At 42.9% G+C, this 23,108-nt stretch overlaps 3 long non-coding RNA genes across 5 annotated transcripts in view; 1 reads left to right on the top strand and 2 right to left on the bottom strand.

Annotated features, from left to right (window-relative positions):
- Positions 1-23,108, top strand: part of LOC135107879 (uncharacterized) — a 108,697-nt gene that overhangs the window by 7,599 nt on the left and 77,990 nt on the right. The window contains exons 2-3 of one of the 2 annotated variants that reach the window (XR_010272027.1): positions 15,518-16,024; positions 16,443-16,809. This is a non-coding gene — a long non-coding RNA (uncharacterized LOC135107879). Of the gene's footprint in view, positions 1-15,517; positions 16,025-16,442; positions 16,810-23,108 lie in introns of those variants that run through there. The other variant, XR_010272028.1, reaches the window with a different exon arrangement.
- LOC135107880 (uncharacterized) lies at positions 188-22,559 on the bottom strand. 2 transcript variants are annotated; one of them, XR_010272029.1, is made up of 5 exons: positions 21,973-22,559; positions 21,151-21,221; positions 14,790-14,966; positions 1,292-1,432; positions 188-589 (listed from the first exon to the last, which is right to left on the bottom strand). It is a non-coding gene; the product is annotated as an uncharacterized LOC135107880 (long non-coding RNA). The 2 variants fall into 2 exon arrangements; XR_010272030.1 differs by lacking the exons at positions 188-589; positions 1,292-1,432 and adding an exon at positions 3,090-3,876.
- Positions 13,933-14,753, bottom strand: LOC135107795 (uncharacterized). Its single transcript, XR_010271992.1, has 2 exons — positions 14,260-14,753; positions 13,933-14,132 (listed from the first exon to the last, which is right to left on the bottom strand). It is a non-coding gene; the product is annotated as an uncharacterized LOC135107795 (long non-coding RNA).

Below are 23,108 nucleotides of genomic sequence, written 5' to 3'. Positions count from 1 at the left end.
TTCTAAGCGCCACTTTCCACTTAACACTTGTCACATTAACTTGAGCCAAACACCAGATTAGAAACAGCACATGGTTTCTCTCTCAGTCCTCACACACACACACACACACACACACACACACTGCCTCTCTCGTCATTCAGACTGAAGACGAAAAGACTTGAATACTTTCTTTTATCCCTCTGAACTTGAGGTGAAGGAAGATCAGATTCCTCTCTTTTAATTACTGAGACTCTAAATAGATAGGGAAAAAAAGACGGAAAGTTTTCCTACCTAAGCGTGAGGAAAAAGGGGAAAAATAAAAGCAGTTGATCGTTTCTTCCAAATAGCTGAACCTTGAAGGAATGAGCGAAATGGTTCCTTTTTAAAACCCTTTGACTGTTATTTGGTAAGACTTTCCTTAATTACTAATCACAGGGAGACATCTTTATTTATCCTACAGCCACCTCAAATCTTAAAACGAGGTAGAAATTGCAAAAAAATCTATTCTTTTTAATCCCCCAATTTCTTCCAGGTGCTTATAAAGGTTTCATACATTATTTCTGGTGATGCTAATTGTTTCGTGTCGCAGTGAAAGGGTTCATTCTTCAGACTGTAATGAAAGAAAAAAATGTATGTTATTTTCTTTGTTTCTTTTTTCTTTTTTGATGATTATAATTATTTTTACGCTTGAAGGAAGTCGACCCATGACACAAAAATGAGAGAAAACTACCCTCTGATTTGTTGCTCCACGAAGTTAGAAGAAAAGTAAAAGTGAGAAAATATTATAGAAACAGGCTAATATGGTTTCGATAATGACCTGATGCTCCTCCCTCGAAGCTGTTTAGTTTGTGGGGAGGGAGGGAGAAGGAACAAACCCAGCCACAGAGCTACAGGGTTTGCAAGTGAAGGGGAGGAAAGGGTGAAGGTGCTGGTTAAGTCTTGTGCTGGTGAGATGGGCAGGATTAGGTGAGAGTAAGTAGAAAGTTTTATATAGCGGAAAAAAAAAAAAATTGCTACTTTTAATTTTCTGACTATAATTAGAGAAAAGAATGTTAATTCAAGTTTTTATCTTTAACCGATATATCACTGTCAACAACAAAGATAATGCGATTCCTTTTAATATTCCAAGTATGAAAAAAAAAAAATCAAGGATGAATCGTTCTTTTAGCATTCAGACCCAAATTAACACAACCAGGTCATTCCTTTTAAGTAATCCATGCGTAAAAATGTCTAAATAACTTAATTTCTTGAAGCACTCAAATACTAAGCTACAGGAAATTCTGAGCATTTTCTTTAATTAACCTATACGTACCAAAAGGCAGACCAGCAAATCGGTCCCTTTACATCCTCCAGAGCCAGAACAGGGGAGGCGCCGAGTGTTTCCTTGAATCAGTCCTCGCGTGGTGTATAAATAGACCAGAGAAATCGTTACTTTAATGATTCAGATCCCGGCCTGAAAGAAACACAAAATACTTCCCTTTTTTATTCATTCATTCATTTATTTACCTATCTATCTATCTATCTTTTTTTTATTTAATTATTCATTCATTTGTTTGTTTGCTTATTTACATATTTTTACACATACTGTCTTCAGGAGTCATAACCGGGTGGGACTTTTCTCGCTTTCTATGTGAACTCGACCGGCCTTGACCTTCACACGCAAAAACCAGGATGACAACAACATTAATAAATTATACTTCAAAAAATAAAAATAAATAATTAAATAAATAAATTAATTAATTAACCACACGTACAGAAATCTTGATCAATGTGCAGAAAGACAGTGCAAACAAACTATTCCTTTAATCACTTGTGCCGAAACGACGAGAAACACCGAATGCTTCCTTCAGTTAATCACTCAAGGTTGTAGCGAATCAGCGAGAGAAGCGTTAATGACCCAACCTTCCCTTTATTTATCCAGACCCACAGCATCACCCTCCCTTCCTCCCTTCCCAGCCAGCATAATGAAAACGACCAAATATCCCCTTATTCCCCCTTCATTCTCATTACTCAGACCCCAGGAAAGCCCCTTCACTCCTCTCCATCTTCCACCCCTTCTGCCCATCACCAGATCCCCACCAGAGCAACTTCCAGACCACCTCCCATCCTTGCCATTACAGAAGCCAAGCGGACCTCCCCAGCCCATCCCCCCGAGTCCCCAGAGACCAGTCGTAACCACCTGTTAGTCCCAAGGAGCAGGGAGGCTTATGGTCTCTCTCAGAACACTCGTGGCTGGTGGAGACTCTCAGGGCCCTGGTTAAGAATGGGTGCCCAGTATTAAAAGAGGACATGGGGATTTGTTATCAGTATTTTGTAATGTTTTGTGGTTACTTCATCCGCCTCGTGTGGTATTTAAAGTTTTAAGACAAAGGACTTGGAGTTTTGCTGTTTTGTTATCAATGTTTTGCGATTTTTTTTTATGCTTAGTTAATCTGCCTCTTGTGGTGTTCGAGGCAAGGCGTGTTGGTTACGAGTATTTGGACAAGGGTTATGGAGTTTTGTTATCAATATCTCACCGTTTTTTATACTCGGTTCAACTGTCTCTTACATCAAAGCAAGGGGTGGTGATTAATTTATTCTCTTACAACTATTGTTTTTGCGGGGAAATGACTGTCTTGGATTATTTAACCTCTTCACTGCTGGCATTGTTTTCTTTAATCATTTATAACTTCTTCGATACATTTTTGCACTAATGGGTGCATTTTTATATTGCTGTTTCATAAAGATCTGTAACTTGCAAAGGACAAAACCAACCTCTCTTTTCTTTATTTGTCCGCGCAAACTGTTTTCTGCAGTGTTGTGAATGTTGGCAAGGAAGACCACGCCAGTGAAGGTGTTAACATTTCTACTGCTACGGTCGTCTTTTGTTACTATCGCTATCATTAACTGTTTGCTTGGACCTCCTCGCAAGCACACCCACCCACACCCCACACACACACACACACCCATACACACACACACACACACACACACCAAAAAAAAAAATATATATGTATAGTCTTTTCGAAATTACATAACTATTAAAGAGACTAGTACAAAGGTAAATGTAAAAAAAAAAAATATGTAGGTAATTATAGGAAAAATGGTGTACCTGTGAAAAGGATAAAAAAAATCAATAAGGAGAATATTTAATTAAGTATGCGATGAACGTAACATGGCGGGCTCCCTTGGTGACTGAGACACAGATCACTGGGTTCTGTAAGTTACCCTCAGCAACGTCTTGGATTATTCAGGAGAACATAATTATGTGTAAATGAGCAACTTTGCGAATGAAGCTACCTTGCAGCGACATTAGATTAAGCTTCAGGTACATGTAAGGCAGCAGTGGAGCCTTGCATTCAATACAGAGCAAGTAAAATAATTTGTGCAGTAAATACAATACGTGTGAAGAAAGTAGATATTATGGGGATGAGCATAATTGATCTGCTGCTTAGATTTACTTGCAAGAATATATATTATGAAATACTACTAATATTTGATAATGACTAAAAATCTACTCACCAAGAAAGTATTTATACAATAAGCATGAATAAATACGCGTTGTCTTGGTGTGCAAGTATTGTTGTTTACTGAAAAGAGTCGAAACTAATAAAAAGCACTCATCAAACAGATTGGAGTATGCAAAATATTTAGAAACATTAAAATTCTTATTAAAAGGTTACATTAAATTACAATTATTATTATTGTTGTTGTTGTTGTTGTCGTTGTTGTTGCTGCTGCTGTTGTTATGATCATGAGTATAAATGCTAAAACCTTCCATCATTTAATAAGAAAATGTAAAATGAAAGTACATGTCAATCAATAAACACATCTGGGGAATCACGCTTCTCTCAGTCGCCTGTGTGCAGTCATCAAGTATCAACCTCGTGAGTGAATCACCATGAACACTCCCCATTCCTTAAACAGAAACACACAAAGATTTAGGAGTTTAAACTAACCTATCTGACTGTAGGTAATCCACAGACACTGCCTGACGACTAAATAACGAAGAAGCAATGCCCATTTTTCCATCACCTCACTTTGACACGCATCAGCAAAAAAGTGAGGCGCGGCAGTTACTCTTCCATCTCGCCTGGCCTGCTCGTGATATACTGCGGCAAAAAACACGAGTTATCCGTCACGTTGAGACTCCCACGGGCGGTCTCGGATGATATAGTGTCGCGGAGCCGGAGTGCCAAAGGAAGGGAAAGGGGAGGGGGGGAAGAGGGAGGCCTGGGGGAGGAAGGGAAGAGGGAGAGAGAGAGAGAGAGAGAGAAAGAGAGAGAGAGGAAGGAGTCGGGAAGCATGGGCAGACAGGGGCGGGGACTAGGCGGCGGATTAGAGTGAGATTAGGTCATGGGCAAGGACGGGTAGGGAAGAGGAGAGAGACTGAAGGTGGGGCATGAAGAGAGACAGGACTATGGACTGGTGGGGAAAGAGGAGATACTGGAACGAGGCAAGGTGATTGGAAAAAAGACTAGAAAGAGGAAGAAGAGTAAAGACAGGTAGAATGGAAGAAAGATGGGGATAGAATAAAGGAGAGGAGAGAAGTAGAAGTAGGAATTAAGATAGGGATTGGAGAGAGGCTGGGTCAGGGACAAGGAAGCACAGGGAAAGATGAAGTTAGAACTGAGAGTAAGGGACGTAAGGAAATAGGAAAGATTGGAGATGTGAGGAGAGACTGGCGATTAAATTAGATAGAGGTTGAACTAGAGAAGGTTAGGGAAGGGAGAAGAGGAGGCTGAGAGGGGGATCCTGAGGGAGTGACAAGTGTAAGGGGATGTGGTTAGCGGGGACCTGACGAGTGGAAGGAAGTGTTGTGTGGCCTGGAGTGGTGAGGGATGAGTTACGAGGGTGAGGGGAGTGAGAGTGAGGGAGAGAGAGTGAGGGTGTGAGAGGTGAAGGAAGGGGGGTGCCGGCTGTTACTTTGCGTTTGTGACTACCGTGACAGAAGCCGCGGCGGGGTGATCAAGGGTAGAAATAGCTCAGACAGACACAGAGAGAGAGAGAGAGAGAGAGAGAGAGAGAGAGAGAGAGAGAGAGAGAGAGAGACGGTGGACACATAAGCCTACATGCCTACAAACAAACAGCCAGACGGAGAGAGAGAGAGAGAGAGAGAGAGAGAGAGAGAGAGAGAGAGAGAGAGAGAGAGAGAGAGAGAGAGAGAGAGAGAGAGAGAAAACAGACTGACAAACAAGAAATTATAAAACAAAACAAAAAAAACAAAAATTCAATAAGACAAAAAAAAAATCATCACAAAACAGTCGAAAAAATGAGAGAGAGAGAGAGAGAGAGAGAGAGAGAGAGAGAGAGAGAGAGAGAGAGAGAGAGAGAGAGAGAAATAAATGAAATGGATGGTCGCAAGAGAGAAACGGTTCCAGCTTCCTCTTCCCTCCCTCACCACCATCCCCTCCCCTACTTCAGTCGTTCCCTAGGGCCACATTTCCCTCGCCGTCCTCTCCGCCGTCGCCTTCAGGATGTGGCTGATGACTCTCCATCAATCAAGCGTGCACGCGTGAAAAGTCGATCCCTATCATCAATCTCAGGAGTAATTAATAAGGCTTGATTGGACATACCTGTGATAACGGAAGGAGCTGGAGTTGGAGATAGAGGAGTCGGAAGAGGAGGAGGAGGAGGAGGAGGACGAGTTGGAGTCGAAGGAAGAGGAATTGGTAGAGTGTAGAAAGTCGGAGGAGGAGGAGGAGGAGGAAAAATGGAAGGAGGAGGAGTAAAAGGAATAGGAGCAAGAAAAGCAGGAGAAAGAGCAGAATTAGGAGGAGAAGGAAGAAGACGAGAAGTAGGAAGAGTTGGAACCACAGGAAGAGGATCAAGAGGAGTAGGAAAAGGAGGAGGATTAGGAGCAGGAGGAGGAGGAAGAGGAGGAGGGTGAAGGGACAATTGCGAGTTCTGGAGTCGTAGGTATTATCAAGGGAATTTACGATCTTGTGTTGCCTCGCCGCAGGGTCGATATTGGTGTGTCAAGCTAATTATCAGCAGCGTATTGGTTTCTTGCCGTTTGTTTTATGCCGCTGTGTGGAGCTGGTCATGTCCCGGGTGCCTGTGTGTGTGTGTGTGTGTGTGTGTGTGTGTGTGTGTGTGTGTGTCTCAGTGTGGGCGTTTTTTTCTTTTTTTTTTTTTTTATCTGTTTGTTTGAATATTCTAGTGTGTGGAGGGGAAGGATGAATGTGTGTGTGTGTGTGTGTGTGTGTGTGTGTGTAAATCGGCTTGATAATTCAACCATTCACTGTCCGTACAATGACCATTAATGCAGACTCTATTGGTTCATCTCACCGCGCATTGCAAAACACAACGGCGGTTTTCATTTTTCCCCCGCGCCGCACCGAGTTGTTAGCGTCACGGAACAAGGCACAAAATATAAAGGGGGGAAGGACCAAGTTTGTGGCTCTGCGCCCGCTAACTCACTTTAGTTTTTTTTTTTTTTTTTTTTTTCTTACCCCCAAAGCTCTTAAACATTCATGGACTTGAAAAGTGTTTTATCTCGGGACGGCGACCAGGGGTGTGTGTGTGTGGGGGGGAGATGTGCGTTCTGGAAGGGGTGTGGTGAGGAAGGAGGGGTAGGGGAGAGGGGTGGGGAGGGGTGGCAGTGCTGAGGGACATCTTTCACTGCTCTCGTGTTTGCGTGCAGCCCTGGGACGTGAGGAACAAAACGCGTATTAAGGGATGCCTCGTGTCTGCTTGCCTTGCCGCCCTGTTTTGTTGAGCGCTCGTGAATTTTTCCCTTTTTTTTTTTTTTCTTGTGTCTGCTTTTTTGTTCGTTCTCTATCTGTGTCTGTCTGTCTGTCTGTCTGTCGTTTCACTGTCGTCTGTGTTTGTTTCTCTCTCTCTCTCTCTCTCTCTCTCTCTCTCTCTCTCTCTCTCTCTCTCTCTCTCTCTCTCTCTCTCTCTCTGGCATAATTTACCCCGTGCCGTACACAAGTAATTAGTTAGCTTCACTGATGAGACTGCTCCCAATATTAACTTTAAAAGCCCCGACAGACAGCGAGGAGAGTACCTGTATACCTGTTGATACTCTTAGCTTTATGAATCTCGTCCTCTCGGGAGTGCGGCGGGGTTCGCACAGTACACCTTCTCTGGGTCCGAACTTCCCCCGGTGTTTTACGAGGCCAGGTGTACCAATCCATTCACCGAATTAAATCCTCCAACATCATTATGTACCGAGATTTTACGTTCAGTGGCGCCACCAGGTTTCGTGCTGAGTGCGCTTAGTTTAAGATATTTTGGTGTTGTGTATGTAAGCAAGGGCCAGCATTCTGAAACGCCTCTCTCTCTCACCACGACTGTTTTCAAAGGTCACACAGATGATTAAACAAGATGTCAAGAGTGTTTCTCCTGGTAATAATATAGAAATCTTGTTAATCTGTCACTAGAACCATAAAAACACTCTTAAAAACCCGTGTAACTTCAAGTAGAGCCTTTTGAAAATAGCGGAGGTGTGGCGCACAAGTGTTTCTGAATACGCTCCAAGGTTAGCAGGCCAGGAGTCAGTGTTGATGGGATTCAGGGAACATAAAAGTGTAACAAGCAGAGCAGCAGCGTCTCCCTACCCTTAAAGAGGATGAGGGGAGGGTGATTCTCGGTAGTTAAGCGTGAGGGGAGAACCGTGTCTGGCTCAGGGGGCGATTGACGGCCGCTGGCAGGCGAGGGGAGAGAAAGGAAAGACTATATTACTGTGGAAATGGAGGCAAGGATACCAGAGGATGTTAATGGTGCCGTCTTGGGCGTGTTTCTCTCCTTCCTTTGAGAGCTAATTAGAGCAGCCGAGGAGCAATGGCGTGGAAGTTTTATCTTTATATAATAGATTCGTGAAGCTGCTTTAATCCTGCAAGTGAGCGAAGCCTTGTGAAAGTGAAATATGTACAAACTTGGGTTAATGACTTGCTGAACGAATTTACGAGTATTGTATCTTGAAATTACGAAAGGAGTGTTGGATGGAATTCCTGATGTATTTGCTATTTTCGTCGCAACCTGTGTGTTGTGAGCGTTGTTGTTGTGTTGTGATGAGGCGACACGTGTTGGTGCTGTTTGTGTGGCCGGGGCTCCCGCTCTCGCTCTCGCTCCCTCTCTCTCTAGACACGTGACCTATTAAAAGCCTTCGGGAACAGGGAGGTAAGTGTTGCTGGTAATGGTTCGTGTGTGTGCGTGTGTGTGTGTGTGTGTTCCAGATAACTATATAGATAACTAGATAGATAAACATACAGATAAGATGGAAATACAGAAACAGACAGACAAAAGTAGATAAATACAAATAGCAAGATACGAAAAATATATGAATGGATGGATGGATAGATAGATACATACATACATACACAGATAGATATAGACAGATATATAAGTAAACAGAAAAATATAGACCAATTGCATAGATGAAAACACACACATACACACACACACACACATCCTCGTACACCGACACATACTTACACACACACACACACACACACACACCTTTACCCCCTCCCCCTAACCTCACACATCAGACTTAAACTCCTTGAAGTGACCTGAACTACAATAAGGAAGTACTATGAGTGTCAGCACGGAGGAAGCAGGTGACGGTGACAGCGCGTAGGAGAAGGAATATGCGAGTGGTGTCTACCTTAATGGTGATGGGTGTGCTGGCGGCGCTGGCATGGGGGAGGAGGCGAGAGGGGAAGAGGAGGGAGGGGAGCAGCAGCAAGGATGAGGGGAACGAATGAACGAAGGAGGGAGAAGGGGAGAGGGAATTGAGTGGATTAATGAGGTAAAGAGAGAGAGAGAGAGAGAGAGAGAGAGAGAGAGAGAGAGAGAGAGAGAGAGAGAGAGAGAGAGAGAGAACTAGTAAAGATACTAAGAAAAGAGAGGAAGAAAAAAGTGTAGAGCAAAGTTCTGAAAATATTGCCGAGAAAGAGAAGCCAAGGAGGAAACAAAGTCAAACGATTAGAGAGAGAGAGAGAGAGAGAGAGAGAGAGAGAGAGAGAGAGAGAGAGAGAGAGAGAGAGAGAGAGAGAGAGAGAACGCACATGGAAAGATAAGAACAGATAGAGGAGAGGTGGCAAAAAGTTGTGGAGAGAGGAGGACACGAGAGAAGGAGAGGGAGAGGGAGAGGGAGGGAGACACCTGCCACTGAACGGTTATGAGCCTGGCCAGTCTAGGAGAGTGATCATAAGTGTTACTGTTGTGAATACTGCAGGAGGAAGAGGGAGAGGGAGAGACGGTGAGAGGGAGGGAGAGAAAAAAAAATTAGGAGGGACCAAGAAGGGAAGGAGGTGGAGGAGAGACAGATAAAGGAAAGATGCAGAGAAGGAATGGAGGAAGAGAAGGAGAGAGGTGAAGGAGTGAGAGATAAAAAGAAGATGCAAAGGAGGAATGTAGGAAGAGATACAGAGAAGAGAGAACAAATTGAGAGAAAAGGAAGAACGGTAGAGATGAGGAAGGGAAGAAGAGGCAGAGTAAGAAAGGAATAAAGGAAGAAAATGATGACGGAAGGGAGAAAGGGAAGAGGAGATGAAATAATGCACAGAAGGATGGGAAAGCCAGCGAAAGGGATAAAGAGATAGAAAAGATGATGAAATAAAGGAGAACGAAGGGAGAGAGGAAGGAGAAAAGGAAGAGATAGTGAAAAAGATAAAAGAAGAGGAGGAAAACACAGGAAAGAGAGAATAACATCTATTAGTAAACCAAGGAAGGAAAAATAAAGGGAGGGAGGGAAGAGAAAACGGGAAGAAAGGGAGAAAGAAGAGAAAAAAACAAAGAGAAAAGAGAAAACACAGTAGTAAGGCAAGAAAGGAGGATACAGGGAGGGAGAAAAGGCGAAAGAAATAAAAGGGAGAGAAGAGAAACACAGGAAAGAAAGACATCTACTGGTAAGGGAAGAAAGGGAGTGAGAAAAAAAGAATAAAGGGAGAGGAGGAAAATAAAGGGAAGAGAGAAAGACATCTAGTGGCGAACTGGGTAAACAGGTCACTCAGTAAGGGAGAATGAGGGGCATTTTTGAAAGTGGAAGATAAAGAGAGGAGATAAAAGGGAAAAGAAAGCCGGATGCTGGAAAATAAATCCTTATGAGAGAGAGAGAGAGAGAGAGAGAGAGAGAGAGAGAGAGAGAGAGAGAGAGAGAGAGAGAGAGAGAGAGAGAGAGAGAGAGAGAGAGTAAAGGAGTTATATACGCAAAATGGAAGAAATTGAAGGGAAAAAAAACATTGAAGATTAAAAATGAGTTATGGATGGAGATGCAACGAAAGATAAAACGAAAGAGCTCAGGAAAAAAAAAAAAAGAAAGTTATATACACGAATGGAAAAAAAAAATAAATAGAAGTAAGATAAAAACGAAAACTGATACTCTAGGGGGAAAAAAAAATAAAGGAAAATTGAAAAGGAATTATGGGAGGAAATGCAAGGAAAGATACGATAATAACTGAAAAAAAAGTTAGTTGAGAATAAATGAAAAAAAAATAGTAGTACAATTTTTAAGTCAGTTTCTAAATTTAATATTGTGTTTGTTAGCTCTCTCTCTCTCTCTCTCTCTCTCTCTCTCTCTCTCTCTCTCTCTCTCTCTCTTGAACGTAAATTTTTGTCACTGCCGTCGTTGCATTTCGCTCAAGCACAAAGACGCGCCAGTTGTTGCCAAAGTCGCGCCTGACGGGAACAGAACGATGCGTAATGAACCCGAACGAAAATAAATAAAATACCGAAAATTTATACGGTTTAGCTCTTTGTTGCGTTCACTTAAACTGTGTTGTGTTGTATTGCAAGTAAAGAGTGTTGATTTTTTTTTCTCTTCATGTATTAGTCCTTTATTTTTTTTTTATGTTTTCTATTGTTTATTTCTTTTTATTTGTTTCGATTATCTTATTTTGCCTATCACGTCAAATTTTTCTTTTTTTTTTTACTTTATTTATTTTTTACTTCGCATTGGTTTATTGTTATTATTATTATTATTATTATTATTATTATTATTATTATTTTCTTGTGTTTTTTTTTCCTTATCATGACTTTTTTTTGTGGGATTTTGTCTTGTTTCTCCTTCCCTTCTTGAGTAATTTCCCGCTTCTTTGTTTCATCCTAATTGTTGTTTTACATTTTTTTTCCAAGTTTCATTCTTGTTTTCTTCCTCGTCGTCGTTATTTGCTACCACCTCCTCCTCCTCCTTCTCCTCCTCCTCCTACTACTACTACTGGTGCTGCTTCCTCCTCCTCCGAGTCCTCACAAGGAGACTAGGAGCAGGAATTTTCATTGATCTCCCAAAGAGTCCTCCTCCTCCTCCTCCTCCTCCTCCTCCTCCTCCTCCTTACCTCTCCCTTCCTGCTTATCTATTCCTGGTTTCTTCCTTCCCCTCCTTTATTACCCCTTTTTACTTTTCCACTTTCGCTCAGCCAATCGCTTCTATCCTTCTTACACCAATTTATCTCCTCTTCCTATGGTTTCTCTCCTATATTTTTTGTATTTTCCCATTTCTTTTATCTGGTTATTCTCTTCTTCTTTTCTTCTTCTTCCTTCTTCGGAAATAAAAGAAAACAGTTGACAAACCGAATCAAAAGTGTATTTTTTTTTATTATTTATTTATTTTTTTCATGTGTGTGTTTCCTAATTTTTCTCTTCACATTTTTCATTCCCTTTTGTCAGTTTTCTTGGGCCGTGTTGACATGAATGTTTGTGAGTGTGATTGGCCCTTCTCTCTCTCTCTCTCTCTCTCTCTCTCTCTCTCTCTCTCTCTCTCTCTCTCTCTCTCTCTCTCTCTCTCTCTCTCTCTCTCTCTGTGTGTGTGCGTGTGTGTGTTTGTGTGTGTGTGTGTGTGTGTTTACGTTGTTAGTCTTGTTTTCGTGTACTTATTTCTATGTAGCTACGTGTGCGTGTATGTATGTGCGTATGTATGTATGTATGTATGTATGTATGCATGTGTGTGGTGCGTACGTGACAAAGTTTACATGCTTTGTTTATCTTTTTGGTCTCAATATACACGTACACAAACATGTTGATCTTGCCCCCCTCTCTCTCTCTCTCTCTCTCTCTCTCTCTCTCTCTCTGTATATGTGTGTGTGTGTGTGTGTGTGTGTGTGTGTGTGTGTGTGTGTGTGTGTGTGTGTGTGTTTAGCCTTGACATGCTTTGTGTGTTTGTTTCTCGTACGCAGACAAGGTTACTCCCCCGCTCCCCTCTCCCTTCCCCCCTCCGCTCTTCCCTCCCTCTCCCCCCCTGTGGTCAAGCAGCTGAGATCTATTTTACGAATCTCCATCACATTACAGAGAGAGAGAGAGAGAGAGAGAGAGAGAGAGAGAGAGAGAGAGAGAGAGAGAGAGAGAGAGAGAGAGAGAGAGAGAGAGGAGGGGTAGGGAGAAAGGGAGCAAAGAGGATGGAGAAATAGAGGGAAGAAGGGAGATAAGGAAAGTAAAAACAATTATATCAAGATGTGGAGATTTTACGAAAGGGAGATGAGAGAAAGAAGAAAATCAAGGAAGAGGATGTGGTGGAGGAGGAGGAGGAGGAGGAGGAGGAGGAGGAGGAGGATGAAGTAAGAAGAAGGAGGACGATGATGACGATGAAGAAGCAGAAAGAAGAGGAGGAGGAGTAGGAGGAGAAGAAATAAGAGGAGGAAAAGTGGGAAGAGAAAGAAAGCAAGATTATCATGGAGAAGTAGGAAGAGGAGGAGGAGGAGGAGGAGGAGGAGAATGAGAAGGGAGTGGGAGAAAGAAGAATAGCAGAAAGAAAAAAAGAAAGGACGAAAAAACGAACGAGGAGAAAGAGATAGAAGACAAAAACGAGTAGAAGATGAAGGAGAAAAAGGAGGATAAGATGGGTGAAAGGAGGAGGAAGAGGAGGAGGATGAGAGGACGATCGAAGAGGAAGAGGCGGAGGTAAAGGAGGAGAATGAGATTACTAATAACATTAAAGAGTAGAGGAGGAAGATGAAAGGGAGAGGAAGACTAATGGAGGAGGAGGAGGAGGAGGAGGAGAAAGACGTGAACGATGAAAAAGATGAGAAGAAAGGAGGAGGAGAAGGCGGAGAAGGAGGCAGGGAGAGAAAGTTCAAAGGAGTCACGTGGAAGACTGAGAAACTGAGAAACTGAATGGAATGGAATAGAAAAACGAGCGAAAGGGAAGACTAGGAAGATAGGAACAGAAATGAGGGACACAGTGAGAAGGGAAAAATCAGGCAGGGACGTAGACGAAATACGAAGAGAGAGAGAGAAAGAGAGAAACGAAGGGAAGGGAAAAGAATTAGGAAAACAGAGGATAACAAGATACACTAAAATAAAAAAAAAATAGTCACTCAGAATATGAATATGAAGGCGAGAATGCACGAGACAGACAGATAGATGGACAGACAGACAGACAGACAGGAAGCTTCATTCATGCGTTTTGCGAGGGAGGTTAAGAAAGTCATACGAGAGACAGAGAGAAAGAGAACTGAAAAGCAACAGGGAGAGAGAAAGAGACGGAGGGAGGACAGAACCCGGAAACAGGAGGAGGAAATGGGAGACAGTAGAAACCTAACCTAAGCGAGGAAAATTAGTAAGCAGAGGAAGAGGTGGAGGGGCGAGCCAACGAAAGAGAAGAGGAGAGGAAAGGAAAGGAGAGGAGGAAGGCAAGGAGTGTGAAAACGTGGTGCAGGATAACAGAACAGTATTTAACTTGAGCGTGGAAGAGGATGGAGGAGGAATAAATGAAAATAGAAGAACGATGCAACGGAGAGGAGGAGGAGGAGGAGGAGGAAGAGGTAGTGAAGAGGATGGAAAGGAGGGGACAGGCAAGGGAATAAAGAAAAATAAAGTAGAATTGAGAAGCAATGTTACAGCTTTAAAGATACGAATGAGGGAAGAGGATGGAAGAGGTCCAGAGAGGAGGAGGAGGAGGAGGAGGAGGAGGAGGAGGAGGAAGAGGAGATGGAGGAGAATGAGGAGGCCGCGGCAAGTGAAGCTGAGCAAAGACGAGTTTTAAAGTAATTACATCTGCATAAAAACAAGACACAATAATAATAATGAAAAAAAAAAGAATATATTTAATCTGAAGCCATGACAAACATTTTCCATTAGCACTTCAACATTATCACTTGGAAAATTTAAACGCGAATGAAGTGAAGGCGTGTCGCGTCCGCCCGGCTCAGAAAGGGACAGCGGTGGCAACTCTGGGCTTTTATTGCATTACCATGTACGCAAAGATACGCTGTCATGTTACCTTGCCACCACTACGGATAAGAAGAATTAGTGCATTATCAGTATCTTTCTTTTGTCTCTTATATTTTGCGGTTATCCTTCGTCACGCCGCTATTGTTCAGACGAAGAAGTACAATATTATCAACTTTCTTTTCTCACCTTTGTTTTGCTGTTATTCTTTGTCATGCCGCTATAGTTGAGACGAAGGAGGTGTAAAAATATTAGTAACTCTCTTTTTCTAGCTTGTCCTAATTCATTGGGTTGTGGCAGCGCGTCTAATCAGTCAGTCCATCCTCATTTTTGTGATATCAGTGCGTTGGATTCCAGAACTGACGCATATTTCTTGTTCTCCCGTCACTTTTGTGTTACCAGACAGCCGTTTTATTCCCTTCCTAAGTATTTGAATTGACTCGCAAATAGAAATAAATAGATTAAATGAAATAAGTAGATAAATAAATAAATATAAATGAATGAATAAATAGATAACAGTGATAAGTAAATAAATCAATCATTAAATAAAACCAATAGATATATAACTAAACTGAATCAGGAAGAAAAAAAAATGCAGAAAACCCATTTAAGGAAGAACAAGTCTCAGGGGAGACGAGATAAAGAAAACAAGGGGAACAAGTAAACTAAATTAACAGATCTGATAGAGACTGCGTCTGTGAAGGACTTTCGACACTCACCGACGACAACGGGGCGAGGGCGTGAGGGGTGGCGGTGTTGGTGGCTGGCGGCGGGGGGTCGCGGAGGTAGGGAGGGAGGGTGAGGCGTCGCGTGAGTGAGGTCTCATCGATAACACCACTCTCCCATCCTCTCTCCTGCCTCTCGCACACTGCCTCCCTCTCACTTCAGTCTCCTCGCTGCTTGGGAAGAAAATGAAGGTTTGAGAGTGGGAAATATCATGCTTGGTAATAATTGGAAGGTTGGTATTCATTTTATCATGAGTACTTTTTCTGCTTGCCTCTCCTTCTGCAATGTCTCGGGTGGAAGTAGATAGAAGTTTTTGAAAATGGTAAGTATTATGTTTGGTAACGACTGGGGTACTGTTCTTCAGGGCTTTTTTTCAGATTTCACCTCTCTCTCTCTCTCTCTCTCTCTCTCTCTCTCTCTCTCTCTCTCTCTCTCTCTCTCTCTCTCTCTCTCTCTCTCTCTCTCTCTCCAGTTCCCAGTAGTCGTTAAGGGAGGAAATAGCGTAGAAGTGGCAAATATTATGTTTCGTAATGAGCGGAGTTTTAAAATCTATTATATCTTCAGTACTTTTATTCTCATTACACTCTCCCTCTCTCTCTCCTCCCCCAGCAGTCACCGCCGCGTGGGTTGGAAAATAATTTGAGTGGCTGTGAATATTATGTTTGTTAATGAGTGGAGTGTTGTATCCATTACATCATGAATTCTTCTTTTCACATTACAGTGGCCAGTTTAAGTGAATTGCATCCAGTGAGACATGTGCTTCCCTTCCACCCAACACCCCGAAGCACTGACTAAAAAACTGAGCTCCCTTTATCTGAACCTTCACTGTGGCAACAAAGACACACTATAGAAAAAAAGGGCAAGGAAGGAAGGAATAAACAGTACAAAGGCACCGGAATAAGATGAAGAGAACGTTACGGAAACATCTGAGTGAAAAGGCGCGAAGCAGAGGTGCGAAGCAGTGCTCGGACCCGTCATGAACCAGTGAGTCTGACGAGTGACTGTCACGAGGCGGCGGTGGCGGTTCAGTGCATGAGTCGTGCGCTAGTTATGTGAGACAACAGACCGTGAGGAGCTTGTGTCGTATTGTGTAAGGAAGGAGGAGAAGGAGGAGGAGGAGGAGGGGAACGTGCGCTCCTCCCTACCGATTGTCACTAACTTGAGGCACTCCACCGTCAGCAGAGCAGCGCCATGGCCCACCCCATTCCCATGCAAGAGGACCACCAAGGTACGTGCCTCCCTTGTTCCTGTGTCCCGTTTGTGTTTGTGTTAAGGACATAGGAGGATTCAAACCGCGGTTATGTGTCTGTTAGTCAAGCTGTTTGCCTATGAACTATCAGAGCACACACACACACACACACACACACACACGTATTAGTTTATTGGCGAAATCATAAATACTAATGATAGATGAGAAAAAAATAATTCTTTTTTTCAGATTAACTTAACATTCACAAGATAAACACACACACACACACACACACACACACACCACAAAGCTGACTCATGAAACTAAAAACCGCATTTCTTCTTTCATTTCCATCTCGCCGTCGTCTTCTGTCTCCTCCAATTAATTTTTATCACCCACTATTGCGACGTTAGGTTTCTGTTTTTGAATTTTAACACAAAAAAATCTGCTCTATCAGCGTACGGCTAAGTCAGTTGAATGGCCTGCTTATCCCTCGAGGAGATGATGTGAAGGTCCACCCTCGCCCGAGCAACGCCTCCCGCGCCTACTCGTCACGAAGGCGCTGCTGGGGACGCTGCGGCTCATCCCCCGAGGCGCAGCCAAGGCATGGAGCGTCTTTATGAGCCCGTTTTCTATTTATTGACGTGAATAAAAATCAGCATGACTTGGAAGATTCGCGTCCCCCTCTGCACCCTGATCCCTTGGTAAGCTGTGACCTGACCCCGCGGCGAGACACGGCCGCCTACATTCACCCAGTTACCCATCTCAGCCTCGTATTTATCGTTGTAGTTGGGTTTTTCGTCCTTGTTTCTCCGTATTGCTGTGTTTTTTTTATTTTTTTCCTCTTCCCTTTTTCTGCCTTCGTCTGGTGGGGGTGTGACTTTTTCTAACGTTTTTTTTGCTGTCTTGTTTATTCACTTGAGATTATATGTTGAAATTTATCAGACGTAATCCTAGTTTAGACTCCACCTTCTATTCCTTTCACTGGCATTCTTCTCTTGCATCAAATTTGAACCTTCTTTCATCATCCTTCTTTTAGTTTTCACTTTTTTTTTTTATCGTATATTTTTTTTATTTCATCTTCCTTCTTCTCCTCCTCCTCCTCCTCCTGTTATTGCTTTCTCTCCTTCTCCATGCTTTATTCATTATCCTCCTCCTCCTCCTCCTCCTCCTCCTCCTGTTATTGCTTTCTCTCCTTCTCCATGCCTTATTCGTTGTCCTCATTATCATTATCCTCTTCATCCTCCTCCTCCTCCTCCTCTTCCTCCTCCTCCTCCTCCTCCTCTTCCTCCTCCTTCATTCTGTTGTCATTTCGCCTTAGAATCACAAATCAATCCTTATATTTCTCCTCCTCCTCCTCCTCCTCCTCCTCCTCCTTTTCCTCCTTTTCCTCCTCCTCCGATCTTTTCTTCATAACCTTTATCGTCGTCCTCTTTCTTTATATCCTCTCTTCCTCCTCCTCCTCCTCCTCCTCCTCCTCCTCCTCCTCCTTCCCTATTCCTACTAGTCCTCCTCCTGCTTCTCCTCCTCGTAATTTTTATCGTCCCCGTCGTCCTTCTCCTTTATCCCCTCCTATCCTCCTTCCTCCTCCTCCTCCCACGCCTCCGCCACCGCCTCTATATTAAACTGCACCGTCACAGTTGCCCAACGTTAAGCTTCCTTGATGAATCCCCGCCGGGCCCGCTTCCTGTCGTGGCCACTCCCCTCCCTTCCTCGCCAAGCCAACCTCGCGCCACAAGCTCTTGGGCCTCCTTTCTCTCCTGCTCCTGCCCCTCCTGCCTCCTCCTCTTCACCCTCTTCGTTCTGTTTCTCCTTTCTTTTTTCTTTTTCTTTTTCTTTTTGTAATTCTTCTATTTATTGTTATCGTCGTACTCTTATTTTCCCTCCTCCTTTTCCTTCTTCCTCTTTCTCCTTTTTCTCCCTCCTCTTCCTCCTCCTCCTGACAATCTTTATGGTCGTCGTCACCCTCTTCTTCTTTTCTCCTCCTCCCCCCGTTCCTCCTCCCCCTCATTCGTCCCCGTCATGCGTCTCCTCCTTGGCCCCATTCCCATCCCTCATGTCCATGTTCATTCCTGTACCCTTCCTCCCTCTTCCCGTTTTCTTCCCCTTCCTTCTACCTACCCTCTCTCTCTCTCTCTCTCTCTCTCTCTCTCTCTCTCTCTCTCTCTCTCTCTCTCTCTCTCTCTCTCTCTCTCTCTCTCTCTCTCTCCTCCAATTCCTTCGGCTCTCTAGTTTTCTTGCCTATTCCTGTTCACGTCTCCCTCTTCTCTTTTTCCTCCCTTTTCTTCTACATTCTAGTCTTCTCGTCTCTTTCTATCCGTGTCTATCTTCCTCGTCTTTCCTTCTACCTTCCCTTCTCGTCTTTTTCTCGTCTTGATTTCTTTCTTTTCTCCTTCATTTATCGTCTTTTCCTCGCGTTTACTCTCCGCTCCCTTGCTTTCGTTCTTGTTCACTTTTTTCTTTGAATTTTCGTTGTTGTTTTCATTGTTGTTGTTGTTCACAAGTAGTATTTTTCTTCCTATTCTTCTACTACTACTACTACTATTACTTCTACTACTACTCGTACATCCACACCACTCGTTATCTGAATTCCTATGAACAAATAATGTAGTTTTCATTCATAACCAGCACCACCACCACCACCACAACCGCCTCTGCCGCCGCCGACGCCGCCCCTCGAGCCATTATTCTCGTCACATACCGCCTCAGGACCCTCCCTCTCCCTCTTCCTCTCCCCTATCTCCTGCTCATCGCGACGTGTTGGTACTTAACGTGTTTGCTGCGCTTCACGGTACTGACTTTGCTTCAACTTTCTTCCCTTATATGTTTGCCTCTTGTATTATTATTCTTCCTCCTCCTCCTCCTCCTCCTCCTCCTCCTCCTCCTCCTCCTCTTCTTAGTCCTGCTCCTCGTTTCTTGTTTTTCTTGTTCTTCTCCTTCCCTTTCAATTTTCGTTCCTAATGTGCTTGACTTGTATACCTCCTCCTCCTCCTCCTCCTCCTCCTCCTCTTCTTACTTTTACTCCTCGTTCTTCTTCTTCTTGTTCTTCTCCTCTCCCCTCCTCCTCCCCCTCCTCCTCTTACTTTTACTCCTCGTTCTTCTTCTTGTTCTTCTCCTCCCCCTTATCTATTCTCCATCATCGTCGTCTTTCTTTATTTCTTTCTTTCTTTCTTCTCCTCTCCCTCCTCCTCCTTTGTTTTCCATTATCATCTTTCCATATTTATTTTCGTTCTTTCTTCATTTATTATTATTATTATTATTATTATTATTATTATTATTATTATTATTATTATTATTATTAGTCTCCTCCTCCTCCTCCTCCTCCTCCTCTTCCTCCTAAATCTAGCCCTCTCACCACTTACTTGATCCATTTCCCCCCCATTTCCCCCCCCTCCCCATCACTACCCTCACATACAGAGCCTCGCAGATCCACCATTGTATCACTATCTTCCCTCCTCTCCTTTCCTCCACACTTCCTCACTCACTCACCTTTATTAGTTTACTCCCTTCCTTCCTCTTTTATTTTACATCCTTTATTATCAACTTCCAAATTTCTGATCTTGCTGTCTATTTCTTCTTCACCTTTTTTTTTCCCCTCTCTTCCATTTTCATTCACTTCTGGCTTCTAATCCTCTTCCTTTCCCCTCTATCTTCTGTACCTCTATCCCTCTTCTCTCTCTCTCTCTCTCTCTCTCTCTCTCTCTCTCTCTCTCTCTCTCTCTCTCTCTCTCTCTCTCTCTCTCTACGTAATCCTTTCTCTCACCGCCTCTCCCGCAGGTCCTTGTCTCTTCTTCTTCCTCCTCCTCCTCTTCTTCCTTCTCCTCTTCCTCCTCTTCTTCTTCCTCCTCCTCCTCCTCCTCCTCCTCCTCCTCCTCCTCCTCCTCCTCCTCCTCCTCCTCAAAGCACTGTACCCCATGAGACGAGACTTCCAGACCCAATTCTTCATTTATTACTTGCACGTCTCTCTCTCTTTCATTCTTTTCTTCTCATTTCGTCTCTACCGCAAAAATCTCTGGCCTGTGATAAGAGGAGGAGGACGGAGAGAGAGAGCGAGAGAGAGAGAGAGAGAGAGAGAGAGAGGGGGGGGTAAAGGGAAAGAAAGAATAGGATATAGGGAGAAAGAAGAAAAGAATAGCAAAGAATGATTATAGGAGGAAAAGAAGGAGTGGGAAGAGGAGAAGGAGGAGGAGGAGGAGGAGGGGACTTTCATGGAGAAGGAGGAAAAAAGAGAAAGAGGAAGATGAGCAGGAAGGAAAGAAACCGTAATGAAGTAAAGGGAAGATGGAAGGAGAGGAAGAGAAGTAAAGGTAATGAGAAGGAAGGAGACGAGCAAATATGATAGACGGAGGAGGCGGAAACTTAAAAGAAGGAAGGAATGAAGGAAGGGGAAAAAGATAAAGAGGAAAAGGAAAAGAAAGCGAATAATTGAGAACAAAATCACATTACAAATACAATAAAAAGAGAAAACAGATAAAACAGAGGCGGGCTTACTTCAGACGGCTCAGCGATAAGATAGAATAAGAGAGTGAGAAGTGAATTACATCGGAAGAGAAATGAAGCTCGGCGAAGTAAATAGAGACGAAGAGAAAACGGAATATTGTACAGAAAAAAATTATATTGATGTGTATGAGGAAATAATAGGAAATACAGACCAAGTGGGTGCATGCAGACAGAATGAAAGACGAATATAAAAAAAAGGCATAAGGTGAACAAAGACGGAAAAGGAAACAGAGTAAAGTGAACACAGAAAAATTACTCTGACGTATATGAAGAAATAAGGTCATGGAAATAGACAGACATACAGACAGAGAATGAAACAGACAAATATAAAAATAAGCAGAAAGTGAAGGAATATTAAAAGGAAATAAATGAATAAAATGAAGTCTATAAACGTACATAAGGCAATACAAATAGTGAACAAATGAATAGATAAGGACAGAAAATTAAATTAACAACTATCAAAACAAGCGGAACGATAGGTAGACAGACAGACAAACAGACAGACATATGTACATATAGATTCTAACAGATATATAGGGGCATAAACCAACGCTGACATATTAACACACACACACACACACACACTCTCTCTCTCTCTCTCTCTCTCTCTCTCTCTCTCTCTCTCTCTCTCTCTCTCTCTCTCTCTCTCAGACACAGATACATACGAGTCTTCCCGGAGCGGCTGGGAAGAAACAAACACTGCGATAACACAAACAAAGCCAGACAGCCACGTCAGCTAGAATATAAAGAAGCCAATTAATTAATAGTACATCAAGATAAGGACCAGACTGACATGAACACACACACACGGACAGACATGCCAACTGGGACCGACACAGACAGACAGATACAGACAGACGTAGGACAACAAGACACAGATTGGTACAGAAGCCAGGCGTGATACAGACAGACAGACATAACATATACGAGACTGGTATTAGCACGTATATCATTCACACGGAGACGAGAACACTGACAGTGGTGAACAGTTTGGTAAATATTAGCTGGCGTATTGACGGAGATATACTGACAGACAGCGGACTGACGTATTGGCACACACACACACACACACACACACACACACACATTAGATTGTTTAGCGACCACAGTTTTTTAACATTTTACATAGTTTTGAAATATCATTACTGCCATATGAACAAAATTAAATAGATAAAATAACAAAAAAATGACAAAACTAAGGGAAAATTACACACACACACACACACACACACACACACACACACACACACACACACACTCAGTATAAGCAAGGGTCTTGAGTGATTTAATTTTATCTATATGTGACTATAAGGTATTTTTGTAATTTACTTCATTAAAATCAAGTCCAGTAATGATCTCCGAGTATTTGTACTAACTATTCTTGGCTCAGGGTAATAATTGGAGCGTTTCAACCTGTACTTTATAATGAGCGCGTTTCAACCCGTAACTTCATTATAAACAACCACACCAGCGCAGGAGCAGCTCACCTCAAACTCAACGATGTCAATAAGCAGTACAAATCATGAAACCAATAAGGCTGGGTATATACGTCAAAAATTTCGTTATAACAAGTATCCAGAACGCACGTAAACGCAACAATACAAGGCACTTTTCATCAGTGCTTAAGTATTACTAGAAAATCTTATCCTTTTCAATAGTCACTGGTCACTCCATTGGCTCCACACAGCACAAGTCCGGCACGCTGCTACCCAAGGCAAGTCATCATTAAGGAGCGCGCACAGCCACGAATCAAGCGCCAGTCATTAATTAACATGCTCTTACCACTTGGGGAGATCACCTTGACACAGCCAGGCATGTGAGCATAAACACTTGCCAATGTCGAATCAAGCGACTGATATTTCTACCGTAGCGTATAAAACATCTTAAAATTTGCCAACCCATACAATACACAATCTCAGATCTTATCGTTGTCCGATGAGATCACGCCGCCAATTCTTCAGCCTGCTCGTAACACAACAAAAAAATACACTGGCTGCTGTGGGCCGTGACCAACTAGAACAATGGTTAAGTGTCTTCTCGAGCACTGCGCCAACCCGCCTGGGAGACGCCACAAGGCCACGTGACTGGCCGAAACAGAATCAGGAATCACACCGCGATTTGAACATCCTAGACTCGAACATAAATGACTTATTTGAACCCTATTTTCTATTATCACCAATACACGAGTCTTGTTTACAACTTATTGTATCCTTTTAATGATACAGTGATCACCTTGTGTCTAAATCTTTCTCCTTGTGGTTCGTGTGTGCTTGTGGTCTGTCTGGGCCTGTTGTTCCTTCTTATCTAGTGTTTGAAAATAGAACAGCTGCGTTTTGGTTCTGTGCATTTTTGTTTTCTCTATTTCACTTTTCTTCGTGTTTTTTTTTTCTTTTTTTTTTCTCATTCGTCTTCTGTTCTTGTTTCGTCGTCTGTCTTCTTTAGTCTCGCAAGGTTACTACATAATTAAGTATATTTATTGGCTACGAGATTAGCGCCCCCCCTCCCCCCCGCTCTTTTCTTACTTCGTCTGTCTACGTTAGTTCCGTAAGGTTACTACATTAGTAAGAAAATACATTTATTGGCTGAAAAATAGGATAGAATAAAATGAAATACCAATGAACTC

The sequence above is a fragment of the Scylla paramamosain genome, chromosome 16, assembly GCF_035594125.1.
Source record: "Scylla paramamosain isolate STU-SP2022 chromosome 16, ASM3559412v1, whole genome shotgun sequence".
NCBI classification, from domain to species: Eukaryota; Metazoa; Arthropoda; class Malacostraca; order Decapoda; family Portunidae; genus Scylla; species Scylla paramamosain.
The sequence above is the reverse complement of the archived record's forward strand: the minus strand, read 5'-3'. Positions and strand labels throughout refer to the sequence as shown.